We start from the raw sequence: 17372 nt of genomic DNA, 5'->3' as shown, positions 1-17372 counted from the left end.
AATTGTGAAGAAGGTGATGATCCGTGACACTCATCACCTTCCTCAATCCATGAACGTGTGCCTGACAACCACCTCCGTTCTACATCAGACTGAATGAATATCTCTTAGATTCCCCAACAGAATCTTCGTGGTATAGGCCGGATTGATGGCGGCATTCATGAGAATCCGGAAAGTCTAAACCTTGTCTGTGGTATTCCGAGTAGGATTCTGGGATTGAATGACTGTGACGTGCTTCAAACTCCTGAGGGCTGGGCGTTAGTGACAGACGCAAAAGAATCAATGGATTCTATTCCAACCTGATTGAGAACCGACAGATGATTAGCCGTGCTGTGACAGAGCATAGGAACGTTTTCACTGAGAGGATGGGAAGTAGCCACTGACAACGGTGACACCCTACATAGAGCTTGCCATGGAAGGAATCTGCGTGTGAGAAGAGGATTTCAAGGAAGAGTTGAAGTCAGAGGACAAAGCATCTCCAAAAACTCCAACATATTCTCCATTACTGCACAACAAGTAACATATTCCACAATCCTTTATAAACAAGTAACTCTATTGTTCAAGTAATCCAAAAAATTTTCTTTGACATCCTGACTAAGACAAATAAAATAAATATTGATTGCTTCAAGCCAATAATCTCCGTGGGATCGACCCTTACTCACGTAAGGTATTACTTGGACGACCCAGTGCACTTGCTGGTTAGTTGTGCGAATCACAAATTCGTGCACCAAGTTTTTGGCGCCGTTGCCGGGGATTATTGAGTTTGGACAATTGAAGGCTTATTTTATTTCTTAGATTAGGAATAATTTATTTTTATTTTTATTCTTATTTTTATTATTATAGAGTCATTAAATCAATATTGATAGGATAGTTTCTTTTCAAAAATTTCTTTTCAAAATTTATTATTTTTCTTTTAATTAATTGCTAATTTTCGTGAGTTTAGTGTCTTGTTCTAAGTTTGGTGTCAATTGCATATCTTATTTTTTTCTTTAAAATTTTCGACTTGTGTTCTTGGTTCTTCCTTGATCTTCAAGTTGCTCCTGATAATTGGTTTTACGCTTTGGAACCTTTTTCAAAAATAATTTTTCTTGATTTAATCTTGTGCCAAACTTTAAGTTTGGTGTTTTCTTGTTAATCTTTTCATAATTTTCGAAAACTTGTCTTGATTTTCTAAAAATTTTAAGTTTGGTGTTCTTTCTTGTGTTTTTGGTGTTCTTGTGAATCTTCAAAGTGTTCTTGAGTTTTTCTTGTGTCTTGATCTTAAAATTTTTAAGTTTGGTGTTCCTTGGTGTTTTCCCTCCAAAAAAATTTTCGAAAATTAAGGAGCATTAGATCTAGAAATTTTAAGTCTTGTGTCTTTTGTGAGTTTTTCTCTTTCATCATAAAATTCAAAATTCAAAAAAAAAAATTATTTTCTAACTATTTTTAAAACTACTTTTTCGAAAATTTTACATTAAAAATTCAATTTTCAATTTCAAAATATTTCCACTTTCTTTTATTTATTTCGTTTTTATTTTTTTAAAAAAAAAATAATAATAATTTTCTTTCACAAAATATCTTCAAAATATTTTTATATCTATATCCCATTTTTTTGTTATTCCATTACTATAAAATAAATAATTCTCAACATATAAATTCTCAACTTGTATTCAATATGGAAGCAAGTGGGAATGAACAATCCAAGAGGACTCTGGGGTCATATGCTAACCCCACTACTGCTTCATATGGGAGTAGTATTTGTATACCCTCCATTGGAGTTAGTAGCTTTGAGCTGAATCCTCAGCTCATTATCATGGTGCAGCAAAACTGCCAGTATTCTGGTCTTCCACATGAAGAACCTACAGAGTTTCTGGCACAATTTCTGTAAATTGCTGATACAGTACATGATAAAGAAGTAGATCAGGATGTCTACAGACTATTACTGTTTCCATTTGCTGTAAAAGATCAAGCTAAGAGGTGGTTAAATAACCAGCCTAAGAACAGCATAAAAACATGGAAACAGCTGTCAGAAAAATTCCTGAATCACTATTTCCCTCCCAAACAGATGACACAGCTAAGGCTAAACATCCAAGGCTTCAAACAAGGAGATAATGAATCCCTTTATGATGCTTGGGAGAGATACAGAGAGATGCTAAGAAAATGCCCCTCTGAAATGTTTTCAGAATGGGTGCAATTAGACATCTTCTACTATGGGCTCACAGAAAAAGTTCAGATTTCTCTAGACCACTCAGCTGGTGGATCTATACATATGAGAAAAACGATTGAAGAAGCTCAAGAGCTTATTGATACAGTTGCCAGAAATCAGCATCTGTACCTAAGCAGTGAATCTTCCATGAAAGAAGAAGCTAAAACAGTAACTGCAGAACTCAGTCCGGTGGATCAGGCTAACGAATTTAATCAGCAATTAGACTTTCTAACTCAGCAGCTAGCCGAATTCAAGGAAATATTACAGGAAACAAGAATGGCTAACAGGAACATGGAAGTACAATTAAAACAGACAGAAAAGCAACTGTCAAAACAAATAGCAGATGAATGCCAATCAGTTCAATTAAGAAGTGGGAAAACATTAAATACATCACTTCAAAGCAGCAAGAAGACAGGAAATGAACAAATAGCTACTCAAAATCCCTCTGAGGACAGGCAGAGCCCAAAAAGGGATAAAGCTGGCGCTGAACGCCCAGACCATGCTCATTCCTGGCGTTCAACGCCAGAAACAAGCATGGATTTGGCGTTGAACGCCCAAAAGGAACATGGTTCTGGCGTTCAAACGCCAGTAACAAGCAAGGAGGTGGCGTTTAACGCCACCCCAGCTTCCACCCCTGGTATTCAAACGCCAGAGGGTGATCAGTCACATACAAGTGCTGATAACAATCCTTCTAAAAAGGCTTCCCAACCCACTTCTGTAGGTAATAAACCTGCAGCAACTAAGGTTGAGGAATACAAAGCCAAAATGCCTTATCCTCAAAAACTCCGCCAAGCGGAACAGGATAAGCAATTTGCCCGCTTTGCAGACTATCTCAGGACTCTTGAAATAAAGATTCCGTTTGCAGAAGCACTTGAGCAAATACCTTCTTATGCTAAGTTCATGAAAGAAATCTTAAGTCATAAGAAGGATTGGAGGGAAACTGAGAAAGTCTACCTCACTGAAGAATGCAGTGCAGTCATTCTGAAAAGCTTGCCTGAGAAGCTTAAAGATCCTGGGAGCTTTATGATACCATGCACATTAGAGGGTAATTGTACCAAGCAAGCTTTATGTGATCTTGGGGCAAGTATCAACTTAATACCTGCATCTACTATCAGAAAGCTTGGTTTAACTGAAGAAATTAAACCAACCAGGATATGTCTTCAACTTGCTGATGGCTCCATTAAGTACCCATCAGGCGTGATTGAGGACATGATTGTCAAGGTTGGGCCATTCGCCTTTCCTACTGACTTTGTGGTGCTGGAAATGGAGGAGCACAAGAGTGCAACTCTCATTCTAGGAAGACCTTTCCTAGCAACTGGCCGAACCCTCATTGATGTCCAAAAAGGGGAAGTAACCTTGAGAGTCAATGAGGAGGAGTTCAAGTTAAATGTTGTCAAAGCAATGCAACATCCAGACACCCCAAATGACTGCATGAGTGTTGACATTATTGATTCTCTGGTAAGAGAGGTCAATATGGCTGAGAGTTTGGAATCAGAGCTAGAGGACATCTTTAAAGATGTTCAGCCTGATTTGGAGGAGTCAGAGAAGATAATAGAACCTCTGAAAATCCCTCAAGAAGAGGAGAAACCTCCAAAACCCGAACTCAAACCATTACCACCATCCCTGAAATATGCATTTCTGGGAGAAGGTGATACCTTTCCTGTAATTATAAGCTCTACTTTAGAGCCACAGGAAGAGGAAGCACTAATTCAAGTGCTAAGGTCACACAAGACAGCTCTTGGGTGGTCCATCAGTGATCTTAAGGGCATTAGCCCAGCCAGATGCATGCATAAGATCCTATTGGAAGGTGACGCCAAGCCTGTGGTCCAACCACAGAGGCGGCTGAACCCAGCCATGAAGGAAGTGGTGCAGAAGGAGGTCACTAAATTACTAGAGGCTGGGATTATTTATCCTATTTCTGACAGCCCCTGGGTGAGTCCTGTCCAAGTTGTCCCTAAGAAAGGTGGCATGACAGTGATTCATAATGAAAAAAATGAACTGGTTCCTACAAGAACAGTTACAGGGTGGCGTATGTGCATTGATTATAGAAGGCTCAATACAGCCACCAGAAAGGATCATTTTCCTTTACCATTTATAGACCAGATGCTAGAAAGACTAGCAGGTCATGAATACTACTGCTTCCTGGATGGATATTCAGGTTATAATCAAATTGCAGTAGATCCCCAGGATCAGGAAAAAACGGCATTCACATGCCCATCTGGAGTATTTGCATACAGAAGGCATTTGGCCTGTGCAATGCACCTGCAACCTTTCAAAGGTGCATGCTCTCAATTTTCTCTGATATGGTGGAAAAATTTTTGGAAGTCTTCATGGATGACTTTTCAGTATTTGGAGACTCATTCAGCTCCTGCCTTAACCATTTAGCACTTGTTCTGAAAAGGTGCCAAGAGACTAACCTGGTGTTAAACTGGGAAAAATGTCACTTTATGGTGACTGAAGGAATTGTCATTGGGCACAAAATTTCGAACAAGGGAATAGAGGTGGATCAAGCTAAGGTAGAAGTAATTGAAAAATTACCACCACCTGCTAATGTTAAGGCAATCAGAAGCTTCCTGGGGCATGCAGGATTCTATAGGAGGTTTATAAAGGATTTTTCAAAAATTGCTAAACCTCTGAGCAACCTGCTAGCTGCTGACACGCCATTTATCTTTGATAAAGAGTGTCTGCAGGTGTTTGAGACCCTGAAAGCTAAATTGGTCTCAGCACCAATCATCTCTGCACCAGACTGGACATTACCATTTGAAATAATGTGTGATGCCAGTGACCATGCCATTGGTGCAGTGTTGGGACAAAGGCATGACAAGCTTCTGCACGTCATTTACTATGCCAGCCGTGTTCTAAATGACGCACAGAAGAATTACACAACTACAGAAAAAGAACTGCTTGCAGTAGTTTACGCCATTGATAAATTCAGATCCTATTTAGTAGGATCAAAAGTGATTGTGTACACTGATCATGCTGCTCTCAAATATCTACTCACAAAGCAGGATTCAAAACCCAGACTCATCAGATGGGTGTTGCTTCTGCAAGAGTTTGATATAGAAATAAGAGACAGAAAAGGGACAGAGAATCAAGTGGCAGATCACCTGTCCCGAATAGAACCAGTGGAAGGGGCGTCCCTCCCTCTCACTGAGATCTCTGAAACCTTTCCGGATGAGCAACTGTTTGCCATCCAGGAAATGCCATGGTTTGCAGACATTGCAAACTACAAGGCAGTGAGATTCATACCCAAAGAGTACAGTAGGGTGCAATCAAAGAAATTAATCACAGATGCAAAGTACTATCTTTGGGATGAACCATATCTCTTCAAGAGATGTGCAGACGGAGTAATCCGTAGATGTGTGCCTAAAGAGGAAGCACAGAAGATCCTTTGGCATTGCCATGGATCACAGTCTGGAGGACATTTTGGAAGTGAGCGAACAGCCACAAGAGTCCTCCAAAGTGGCTTCTACTGGCCTACTCTCTATAAAGATTCCCGAGCATTTGTGCTTAATTGTGACAGTTGCCAAAGATCAGGCAACCTACCTCACAGTTATGCCATGCCTCAGCAAGGAATCTTGGAGATTGAGTTGTTTGATGTATGGGGCATTGACTTCATGGGACCTTTCCCACCATCATACTCAAACACTTATATTCTGGTGGCAGTGGATTATGTATCCAAATGGGTGGAGGCTATTGCAACACCCACCAATGACACTAAAACAGTGTTAAAATTCCTCCAGAAACACATCTTCAGCAGATTTGGTATCCCTAGAGTGTTAATTAGTGATGGGGGCACTCATTTCTGCAATAAACAGCTTTATGCTGCTCTGGTTCGTTATGGAGTTAACCACAGGGTGGCTACTCCATATCATCCACAAACTAATGGGCAAGCTGAAGTCTCAAATAGAGAACTCAAAAGAATCCTGGAACGGACTGTAATTAACCGTAGAAAGGATTGGGCAAGAAGCTTGGACGATGCTCTGTGGGCATACAGAACAGCATTTAAGACCCCCATAGGGACCTCTCCATACCAGCTTGTGTATGGAAAGGCGTGTCACTTGCCAGTGGAACTGGAACACAAGGCCTACTGGGCAACCAGATTCCTGAACCTTGATGCCAAGTTAGCTGGAGAAAGACGATTACTCCAGTTAAATGAGCTAGAGGAATTTAGACTCAATGCTTTCGAAAATGCAAAAATTTACAAAGAGAAAGCAAAAAGATGGCATGATAAGAAATTATCATCCAGAGTCTTTGAGCCAGGACAGAAAGTTCTGTTATTTAATTCAAGGCTCAAATTATTCCCTGGGAAATTAAAATCCCGGTGGAGAGGTCCATATGTAATTACAAGCGTATCACCATATGGATACATAGAACTTCAGGATAGTGACTCTAATAAAAAGTTCATTGTTAATGGACAAAGAGTCAAACATTATCTTGAAGGCAATTTTGAGTAAGAACGCTCAAAACTGAGACTTGATTAAAACTCAGTAATAGTCCAGCTAATGACATTAAAGAAGCGCTTGCTGGGAGGCAACCCAGCCAATCACAAAATTTAATTTTATTCATATTCATTAATTAATTAATTTTGTTTCAGGTATATGTCAAGTATCTTCAAAGGTGAAATAGCAATTGGTTGAAGTCACAGAGTTACAGGGAAATTTGGAAGCTCACTGGCATGAAAAAGCCAGTAAGAAACACTTTGGGCGTTAAACGCCCAAAAGAAGCTCCCACTGGGCGTTTAACGCCAGTAAGGGTAGCCATATGGACGTTAAACGCCAGAAAGGAGCATCTTCTGGGCGTTAAACGCCAGAAAGATGCACCTTCTGGGCGTTTAACGCCAATCTGCTAGCATTCTGGGCGTTTAGAAAAACGCCCAGTAAAGAAGGACTTCCTGGCGTTCAACGCCAGAAAGAAGCATCACATGGGCGTTGAACGCCCAGGAGAAGCAACATGTGGGCGTTAAACGCCCAAACCATGCACCATGTGGGCGTTTAACGCCAGGATGGTGGGAGGAGGTACAATTTCGTTTTCCTTCATATTTTTTTTTCAAACTTTTTATGCTTCAATTCATGATTTCTTGCATAAACATATTCCAAATTATTATTTTCAATTCCAAAAGTTTTGGATCCTAATTTCTAAAATCCAATTTTACAAATGTTTTAGATATATCTTAACCCAAAAAAACAAATGGCTTTCAAATCCAATCCATCATCTTTTCAAATTTGTTTTCAAAACTTAATTATTTCTTTTAAAATCTTTTTCAAAAGTAAATTTAAAATTTTATCTTTTACATTATTATTCATATCTTTTTTTTTATATCTTTTTCTGATCATATCTTTTTAAAATCATATCTTCTATCTTATCTCTTTCTTATTTTTCGAAAATTACCCACCCCCTCCCTTTATATTGTCTTCGGCGCCCTCCTCATCATCACCATCCCACATTGATCTCCTCCTATCCCTCTTCTTTCTTCTCTTTTGCTTGAGGACAAGCAAAGCTCTAAGTTTGGTGTGTTTTACCCGTGATCACAAAAACTATTGTGTCTCTTGATCATGGCTCCTAAAGGGAAACAACCCAACCCAAGAGGCAAGAAAGAAAGCAATCCAAAGCCACTTTGGAATCAAGGGAAGTTCTTAACTAAAGAACATTCAGACCATTACTACAAGATAATGAGTCACAGATCAGTGATCCCGGAAGTCAGATTTGATCTGAAAGAAGATGAATATCCGGAGATCCAAGAGCAGATTCGAAACAGGAATTGGGAAATTCTGGCCAATCCTGAAACAAAAGTGGGAAGGAACATGGTTCAGGAATTCTATGCTAATCTATGGCAGACAGAAAGGCAAAGAATCGTTGGAGCGGCTCTCTTTGACCATAAGACCGTAGTCAGAGGTAAGATCATTCATACCAATGCTGACAAGATCAGGGAGATATTCAAGATTCCTCAACTGAAGGATGACCCAGACTCCTTTAATAGGAGAATGATGAGGGTCAATAAAGGATTGGACAAGATCTTGGAAGATATATGCGTCCCTGGAGCCAAGTGGACTACCAGTACAACTGGCACCCCAATTCAACTCAAAAGAGAAGATCTAAAACCAGTAGCTAGAGGCTGGCTGGATTTTATTAGTCGTTCCATATTACCCACCAGCAACCGTTCTGAAGTTACCATCAAAAGAGCTGTCATGATTCACTGCATCATGCTGGGAAAAGAAGTGGAAGTCCATCAGCTGATCTCATGTGAGCTATATAAAATTGCAAACAAGAATTCTAAGGACGCCAAATTGGCTTATCCAAGCCTAATTTCTATGCTTTGCAAAGATGCTGGAGTAAAGATGGGAATAACTGAATGTATCCTAATTGAAAAGCCCATCACTGGAATATCAATGGTCAGACAACAGCAACAAGATGATTCAACCAAGAGGAGAGCACAAGAAGCCCTCCCAGAACTGCCCCAATTCGAATATTGGGAACATCTTGAGGCTTCTATTTCCAGATTGCAAGAAGCTATGGATCAAATAAAGGAAGAACAGAATAATCAAAGTAGCATGATTTGCAAACTGCTCAAGGAACAGGAGGAGCAAGGGCGTGATCTAAGGGAGCTGAAGCGCCAAAAATTAATCCCTGAAAGTGCTCCACAGATTAAAAGAACATCTACTACTCAAAACAACAGGTTGCTGAGTTCCAATTTTCCTGCTTTAATTTAGTGATAGCATTTTTTTTATTTTATTGAAATTCACCTTAGGAGATATTTAGTAGTAATTAGTATGTCTATTTGATTTTATTTCCAATTAAGCTATAGTTTATTTTTCTCATCATCATCAGGCATGAATAAAGTAGTAGATTTTATTTTAGAATAAAGAAGTAATCTATATTTTTCGAGTTCTTAATAATAAAATTTATAATTAATTATATGTGGTGGCAATACTTTTTGTTCTCTGAATGAATGCTTGAACAGTGCATAATATGTACTTTGAATTTGATGAATATTGGCTCCTGAAAGGATGAGGAACACGAAAAATATCATTGATGATCTGAAAAATCATGAAATTGATTCTTGAAGCAAGAAAAAGCAGTCCAAAAAAAAAAACACACAATATTCACAAGCCATGGGCACTAGCCAAGAGTAAAAAGGATCCAAGGCTTTGAGCATCAATGGATAGGAGGGCCCAAGGAAATAAAATCCAGGCCTAAGCGGCTAAAACAAGCTGTCCCTAACCATGTGCTTGTGTCATGAAGGTCCAAGTGAAAAGCTTGAGACTGAGTGGTTAAAGTCGTGATCCAAAGCAAAAGAGTGTGCTTAAGAGCTCTGGACACCACTGACTGGGGACTCTAGCAAAGCTGAGTCACAATCTGAAAAGGTTCACCCAGTTATGTGTCTGTGGCATTTTTTGTATCCGGTGGTAATACTGGAAAACAAAGTGCTTAGGGCCACAGCCAAGACTCATAAAATAACTGTGTTCAAGAATCAACATACTACACTAGGAGAGTCAATGATACTATCTGAACTCTGAGTTCCTAAGGATGCCAATCATTCTGAGATTTAAAAGATACAGGGAGATGCCAAAACTGTTCAGAAGCAAAAAGCTACAAGCCCCGCTCATCTAATGAGAATCTGAGCTTCATTTAAAACTCGAGAATATTATTACTTCTTTATTTCTGTTAAAACCTATTTTATTTATCTAGCTGCTTGAGGACAAGCAACAGTTTAAGTTTGGTGTTGTGATGAGCGGATACTTTATACGCTTTTTGGGGTAATTTCATGGAGATTTTTAGCATGTTTCAGTTAGTTTTTAGTAAAATAATATTAGTTTTTAGGCAAAAATCATATTTCTGGACTTTACTATGAGTTTGTGTGTTTTTCTGTGATTTCAGGTATTTTCTGGCTGAAATTGAGGGAGCTGAGCAAAAATCTGACTTAGGCTGAAAAAGGACTGCTGATGCTGTTGGATCCTGACCTCCCTGCACTCGAAATGGATTTTCTGGAGCTACAGGAGTCCAATTGGCGCGCTCTCAACGGCGTTGGAAAGTAGACATCCAGGGCTTTCCAGCAATATATAATAGTCCATACTTTGCGCGAGGATAGACGACGTAACTTGGCTTTAAACGCCAAGTTCATGCTGCTGTCTGGAGTTAAACGCCAGAAAAACGTCATGATCCGGAGTTGAACGCCCAAAACACGTCATAACCTGGAGTTTGATGCCAGGAAAGGCCTCCACACGTGGAAAGCATTAGTCTCAGCCCCAGCACACACCAAGTGGGCCCCAGAAGTGGATTTCTGCACCAATTATCTTAGTTTATTCATTTTCTGTAAACCTAGGTTACTAGTTTACTATTTAAACAACCTTTACAGACATTTCTTGGACCTCATGATATTTTTAGATCTGAATTACATACTTTTGACGGCATGAGTCTCTAAACTCCATTGTTGGGGGTGAGGAGCTCTGCAGCGTCTCGATGATTTAATACAATTCCTTTGTTTTCCATTCAAACACGCTTGTTCTTATCTAAGATGTTTATTCGCGCTTAATTGTGAAGAAGGTGATGATCCGTGACACTCATCACCTTCCTCAATCCATGAACGTGTGCCTGACAACCACCTCCGTTCTACATCAGACTGAATGAATATCTCTTAGATTCCCCAACAGAATCTTCGTGGTATAAGCCGGATTGATGGCGGCATTCATGAGAATCCGGAAAGTCTAAACCTTGTCTGTGGTATTCCGAGTAGGATTCTGGGATTGAATGACTGTGACGTGCTTCAAACTCCTGAGGGCTGGGCGTTAGTGACAGACGCAAAAGAATCAATGGATTCTATTCCAACCTGATTGAGAACCGACAGATGATTAGCCGTGCTGTGACAGAGCATAGGAACGTTTTCACTGAGAGGATGGGAAGTAGCCACTGACAACGGTGACACCCTACATAGAGCTTGCCATGGAAGGAATCTGCGTGTGAGAAGAGGATTTCAAGGAAGAGTTGAAGTCAGAGGACAAAGCATCTCCAAAAACTCCAACATATTCTCCATTACTGCACAACAAGTAACATATTCCACAATCCTTTATAAACAAGTAACTCTATTGTTCAAGTAATCCAAAAAATTTTCTTTGACATCCTGACTAAGACAAATAAAATAAATATTGATTGCTTCAAGCCAATAATCTCCGTGGGATCGACCCTTACTCACGTAAGGTATTACTTGGACGACCCAGTGCACTTGCTGGTTAGTTGTGCGAATCACAAATTCGTGCACCACTTGTTAAACAACTTTTTTAAAAACTATTACTTAAAAAAATATGACTTTAATTTTATCAACATTTGCTTAGTCACCATAATATAGTCATACATACACACACACACACACATATATATATATATATATATATATATATATATATATATATATATATATAATTTTGCTCCCTAAGATTTGAGACCAAAATCGAAATCGTCTCTATTTTTTTAATTCAAAATGATCCTCCAACATTATATGTAGTATTAAAATCATCATTTTGATAAATTTACCCTTTATAAAATTTGATAATTAAAAAAATACCCTTCTCTCTATCTTATCACCTCTTTCATCTTTCATGATCTTCCTTTATCTTCATCTTCCTCTATCATCGCCTTCATATCCTCCATCATCTTCTTTCATCTTTATCTTAATCTTGTTGTAGTTTCTGGAAAAGAATTTCACTCCCCTTTCACATACACCTTTCCACGGCTAGGGATGGGACCAAAGTTCAAGTCGGAGAAGTTTTATTGTTTCGACTATACACTGGTATCAAAGACTCCAATGATGATGTTAGAGCCATAATCAGACTCTAACCATAGGCCACATTGGTTGTGGAGGCCAAGGAATTGCAGGGAGCGAGTGGTGTGGAGTTGGCAATGGCGCTCTTCAAAAACAACAAGGATTGAAGGGCGTTGGCTTATGGATGCAACCTGGTCGTCCGTGAAGACCGTAGAGAAGCCATAAAAAATGGTGTCGTACACATGGAGGATTCAGTGTTGGTTGGTGAACTTTGAAATGTACCAATGATAATATATAGGGAAAATGGAGGGATTGGATTGAGAATCAACATAGAAGATAGAGGTTTTTTCGGAAGAAGATGAAGATGAAGAAAGAAGATGAATGATGAAAGAGGTGATGGAGGAAGATGAAAATGAAGGAAGAAGATGGAAGATGAAAGAGGTAATGGAGTAGAAAGAGTAAGATATTTTTTTAATTATTAAATTTTATAAAAGGTGAATTTGTCGAAAAGAATAATTTTAATATTATAATATTGGAGATAATTTTGAATTAAAAAAATTTAGGGGCAATTTTGATTGTGCATGTGTGTGTGTGAAGATGGAAAGTGAAGGAGGTAATGGAGTAGAAGGAACATAATATTTTTTTTAATTATCAAATTTTATAAAAGATAAATTTGTCAAAAAGAATAATTTTGATATTATAATGTTGGGACCATTTTAAATTAAAAAATATTAGGGACAATTTTAATTTGATTTCAGACTTTAGGGACAAAAATAATATTTATTCATGTGTGTGTTTTTTTTCATATTTAATGATTGTAATAGGTGGCATGTATAAGTGACATTTTTATTTATTTCAAGAGTAATATCATATAATAAACAAAATTTATTATTTTTAACTAATATTTAATAAATTCAAAATTCTAAATTCTAAATTTTAATAATATAAAAATAAAATATTAATCTAAAGAATATTGACTTTCTAATATTTTTCTTATTTAAAATATTATTAATCTAAATAATAATTTTCTTCTAATATTTCTACTATTTTTCTTATTTGAAAGGCAACGTTTTCATAGGGATGTGTCGAGTTGGCAGTTGAACCGATAATGTGATATCACAACTAATAGGACACACATTCATCATATGCATCTATGTAACATTGTTTGGGTGTGCATATTGTAATTGGTTTGCCTATGTGAATAATTATGTTTAACTACTAATTGCTATACTTGATGTAACTACTTTGATTGTGTTTGAACCTCTTTATTTGTGTTTGTGGTTGAAATTGGTTGGATTATGGTGAATTGGATGTTGATTGAGTTGTTTGGACCTGAGACCGTGATAGATTATGTGATGGGTCGGAATTTATGATTGGTTTGTGTTTGTAGTTTAGTAAAGTATGAAGTTAAAAATCAAACTACTGGTTCAGTATAGACTTAATGAACCTATGTTTAGAACATATTGGTCATTTATGCTGTTAGGAAAACTTTTAATATTTTGTACAAAAGAAAAAGGTTTTGAATTTTGAAGAATTAACGGATTTCTCTTTTAAAAAGAATTTTGGATTTTTGAATGTAAATCTTTGATTTTTGAAAAGATACATAAGACGAGCAACGATCACTGTACCTTGAACACCATTTTATTTTACGTATCTTATTATAGCAATTCTCTAACACTATAGTGAGAACCAGCGAGGACAATGTTTTCACTCCCCTACAGGTTTTTCCTTTTCAGGATATGGACGAAAAAGTCATGAAGAGTTTATTTCGTTTTCTATTTATTCGATATTGTGTATTATTTTAATTATTTATTTTTTTTCTCGTCTTTATTCTTACTAATCTTGTAAGAGGAATAGTAATTGTGGTATGTAATGCTTGTAAGTTAATATTATGTATATATATATTCTTTGTAAGTATTGTATATGGTTTGTAAGTATGTATTCATGTTTTCAACTAAAAAGTTTTTTGAAAAGGTATACGGTTTTAAGTTTTAAACATGTTCCTATTTTAGTATTAAATATGTTTATAGTCGTCGTAATACCTAAACTATCAGAGTGGTGCAGGCGAAAGCGTGACATTCTAATAGCAAGGGTGTTACAGATTGAATAGCTTAGAAATAGAAATTTAATCAATTGGGTTTGCTATGAACATAATCATTGTATGATCAAGGTAGCTAGTTAACAATTATTATTAATCTGGATATTTAAATATCTCCAAAACTTTAACTCCATTCTCAAACCATTTTCTCAACCGTCTGTTGTTATTTTCCTTAATTCATTACATTTTATTCCATTCGAACATCACCCCTTTTGTTTCAACTTGTCTAACTAAATTGACTAATCAATTATTTCTTGCTTAATCCATTATTTTTCGCGGGATCGACACTCACTTACTGTGAATTATTATTTAGTACGACCCGGTGCATTTGCTAGTAAGTTGTGGTATTCAAAAATTCGCACCACACATACTTAAGTAACAGAGGTGGAACGAAAGAGAAAGATAGAGAAAAAAAGAGCTCTTTATTTAAGAAAAAAAAAGTTTTTTTCCTTGTAAAAAGATAATATCATACAACACATTTTAATGAGTAAATTAGTAAAATATTACATATTTTAACTAAATTATTTTGGTACTCTCTGCAAAATAAGAAATTTAATATTTATGAATAAATAATAAAATATATTATAAAGTTATTAATGATAAGAAATCACATATGACATGTGTGGTTATATATGAAAATTAAACATGAAGATACTCTTTTCACTAATTTTAATTGAGTTATTTAGTGGTTAGTTTTCATCGTGACTCATTTGATAGCTAGTATACTTAACTTACAATTTTTAAAATATATTATTGATGGATATTTTTTAAAATTCGGTAAGTGCACTAAATCGTATCAAGTAATACTATAGTGAGTGAGTTATCGTTCTCAGGAGGAATAATGAATTAAGCAACAATGTTGAGTTAAGAAATTAACTAACATAATTGATAATGACAAACATTAGATTATTGATTACCCAATTAGTTTTTATTATTTTGGTTTAGTGATGTAGGCCAAAATTGATATACAAAGCAGTAGCTCAAATTGAATGAAAAATATAAACAAGGCTGGTAGGCTACAAAAACAACAACAGTCCAAAAAAATCAAAGAAATGAAATTAGATGGGCCAAGAAAATCAAACGGGTTGCATGAATCAAAACCAATCCAAGCCCGTATAGATCACTCCAAGCTGATCCCTCGCATTTGCTTTCACCAAAAGCAACGTTCACTTTTCATCTTGGTCAGAAATCAGAAAGAGAGAGAAAATGCTTAGTTCCTAAGTCGTTCACCAAAGAAGCAAGAAAGAGAATGTTAAGTAAGAAAGGGTGAAGTCTAATCACCCACATCAATCTGTATCAAGAAGAGGTCAGAAGCTAAAAGTGATTTTATTTCCTTCTACATGCATATCATTTTCTTCTCTTCATCTTCAACTCTTTGCCACTCTATCTTGGGATACATGAAAAAGTTGATTTCTGTTCTATACTGCTGTGTATCTACAGTTAAAATTATGTCTTGGGGACCAAGTAATTTTTCAATGGCCAAGATCCAGGTTTACCATTAAAAATGTTTTGTTTCTGCTGTCTTGTGGCTTTTGGTCAACAAGAGAAGGTCAGAACCAAAGTTCCAAATTTGAGTATTAACTGGAAAAAGTGATGTGGTGAGTTGGTGAAGCACAAAGCTCGAGTGTTGACCTAGGAGAGAGCAACTCAACAACAAACAAATAGATACAAAAGGAGATTTCTCATTACTCAGAAGCCAAGGAGAGATAACCAGGGTTTGAAGTTCATGTGCTGAGAAGTCTTCTCTGAGAGAGTTCATCAACTTGGACAGTGCTTTCTTTCAAAAAAGTATTCCACCAGAATGAGGAACTAAATCAGAGTCAAGCAAATCTGGTTTATCACATAGCAAAGAGGTTGTTGAAGCATTAATCTCTTTCATGTTTTATAGATTGTAATTTTCTTTTTAATGTTTATCTTTCTGTAATTTCTTGAGTGAAAAGGTATAATGAGAGAACTCAAGTAAAAGCCAATGAGTGGAAAAAGGCTGAGTGATACACTTGAGAGAAAAGTTTAGAGTTATTTTAGATTTCTTTAAGTAGATTATGTGTCTTGTATCTTGTACCTGTGAGGTATCCCTTTCTTAATTGGGTTAGCACTAAGAGGAAGAGTTAGGTATTAGCATAACCAAGTCAAGTTAGGTTAGAACTTAAGTGTGAAAGGATTGTGTCAATCCTGTGAAATTGTTGTATGTAATACTTTAACTATAGTGGAAATTTCACTACTGTTGTGGTAGAGACTGGACGTAGGTTGCATTGTACAAGGCAACCGAACTAGGATACATGATGGTGTCAGCTTCTCTCTTTCCTGCTCTGTTCTATTTTCTGATATTCATGAGACAAAATGAAATGGTCTCATAAATTTTTTTCTGCTGAGTTCAAACAGATTCTGATTGCAAGTTTGTTTTAAAAGGGTTATTTCAGTAACATAAAAGAAGGTCATTGATTCAACCCCCTTCTCTAAGCCTTCTACAACCTTCAAACAATAATTAATTGATCACTTCTAATTAGACAAATTAAAATAGAGGAATGAGGAATCAAACTTGTAAACAGAGAATTAAAGTAAATAACAAAGGAGTGAATAAAAAATGATGATGAGAGCGTTAAGGTTTCAGCAATGTTCACTCCCTAGAAAAACAATCCTTCTATTTATTAAGAAAAGAGGTTAAGCACGAATCTAATTTAATTTCAAATAAGATTCAAAAGTAGTTCTTAGGTTGAATTATATGTCACTTTTCCAAACTAATCCTAAACAATTGAAACTTATAAGAAAGCATAACTTCCAAAAATTTTCTAATGCGAATTATATGTCACTTACTCAAATTGGAGCAATTGAAAATTATGAAATGTCGCACACTCATTGAAACACTATTCTTAATTAAATCAAAAAGTCGTGAAAAAGAGTTTTCAAACTAATTCTAATATTAAATTTTTTAAAGTAATACTAGAATCCAAAACAGAATTAGAATATTTTTCAAGAGTTTTAATCTTTGGGATGAAAAATGAAAACTTAATCATGAAATAGATCAATGTATAAACCTCAAATAAAATAAAACACTTAAACTAATAATCCATAAAAGAGATCAATAGAACTCCTAACCTTATAGAGGAGATTAGTTGCTCATGGTGTAGTAAAAACAAACTAGGATTGTGAAATGTGCTGTTGTCTAAAGTTAAGTGATTGTCTCTGGAATAGTTCCCACGACTTATTTTTTTTCTAAACAATAATCTAAAATTCAAATTCATATTAAATCAAAACAGAATCAAATCATATCTTTCTTAATTAATCTCCAACTAAAAGTGATTCTCCTTGTAATTAAAGCTTAAAACTTGGTGAGC

Source organism: Arachis stenosperma, chromosome 9 (assembly GCF_014773155.1).
Source record: "Arachis stenosperma cultivar V10309 chromosome 9, arast.V10309.gnm1.PFL2, whole genome shotgun sequence".
In the NCBI taxonomy this organism is placed as follows: Eukaryota; Viridiplantae; Streptophyta; class Magnoliopsida; order Fabales; family Fabaceae; genus Arachis; species Arachis stenosperma.
The sequence above is the reverse complement of the archived record's forward strand: the minus strand, read 5'-3'. Positions refer to the sequence as shown.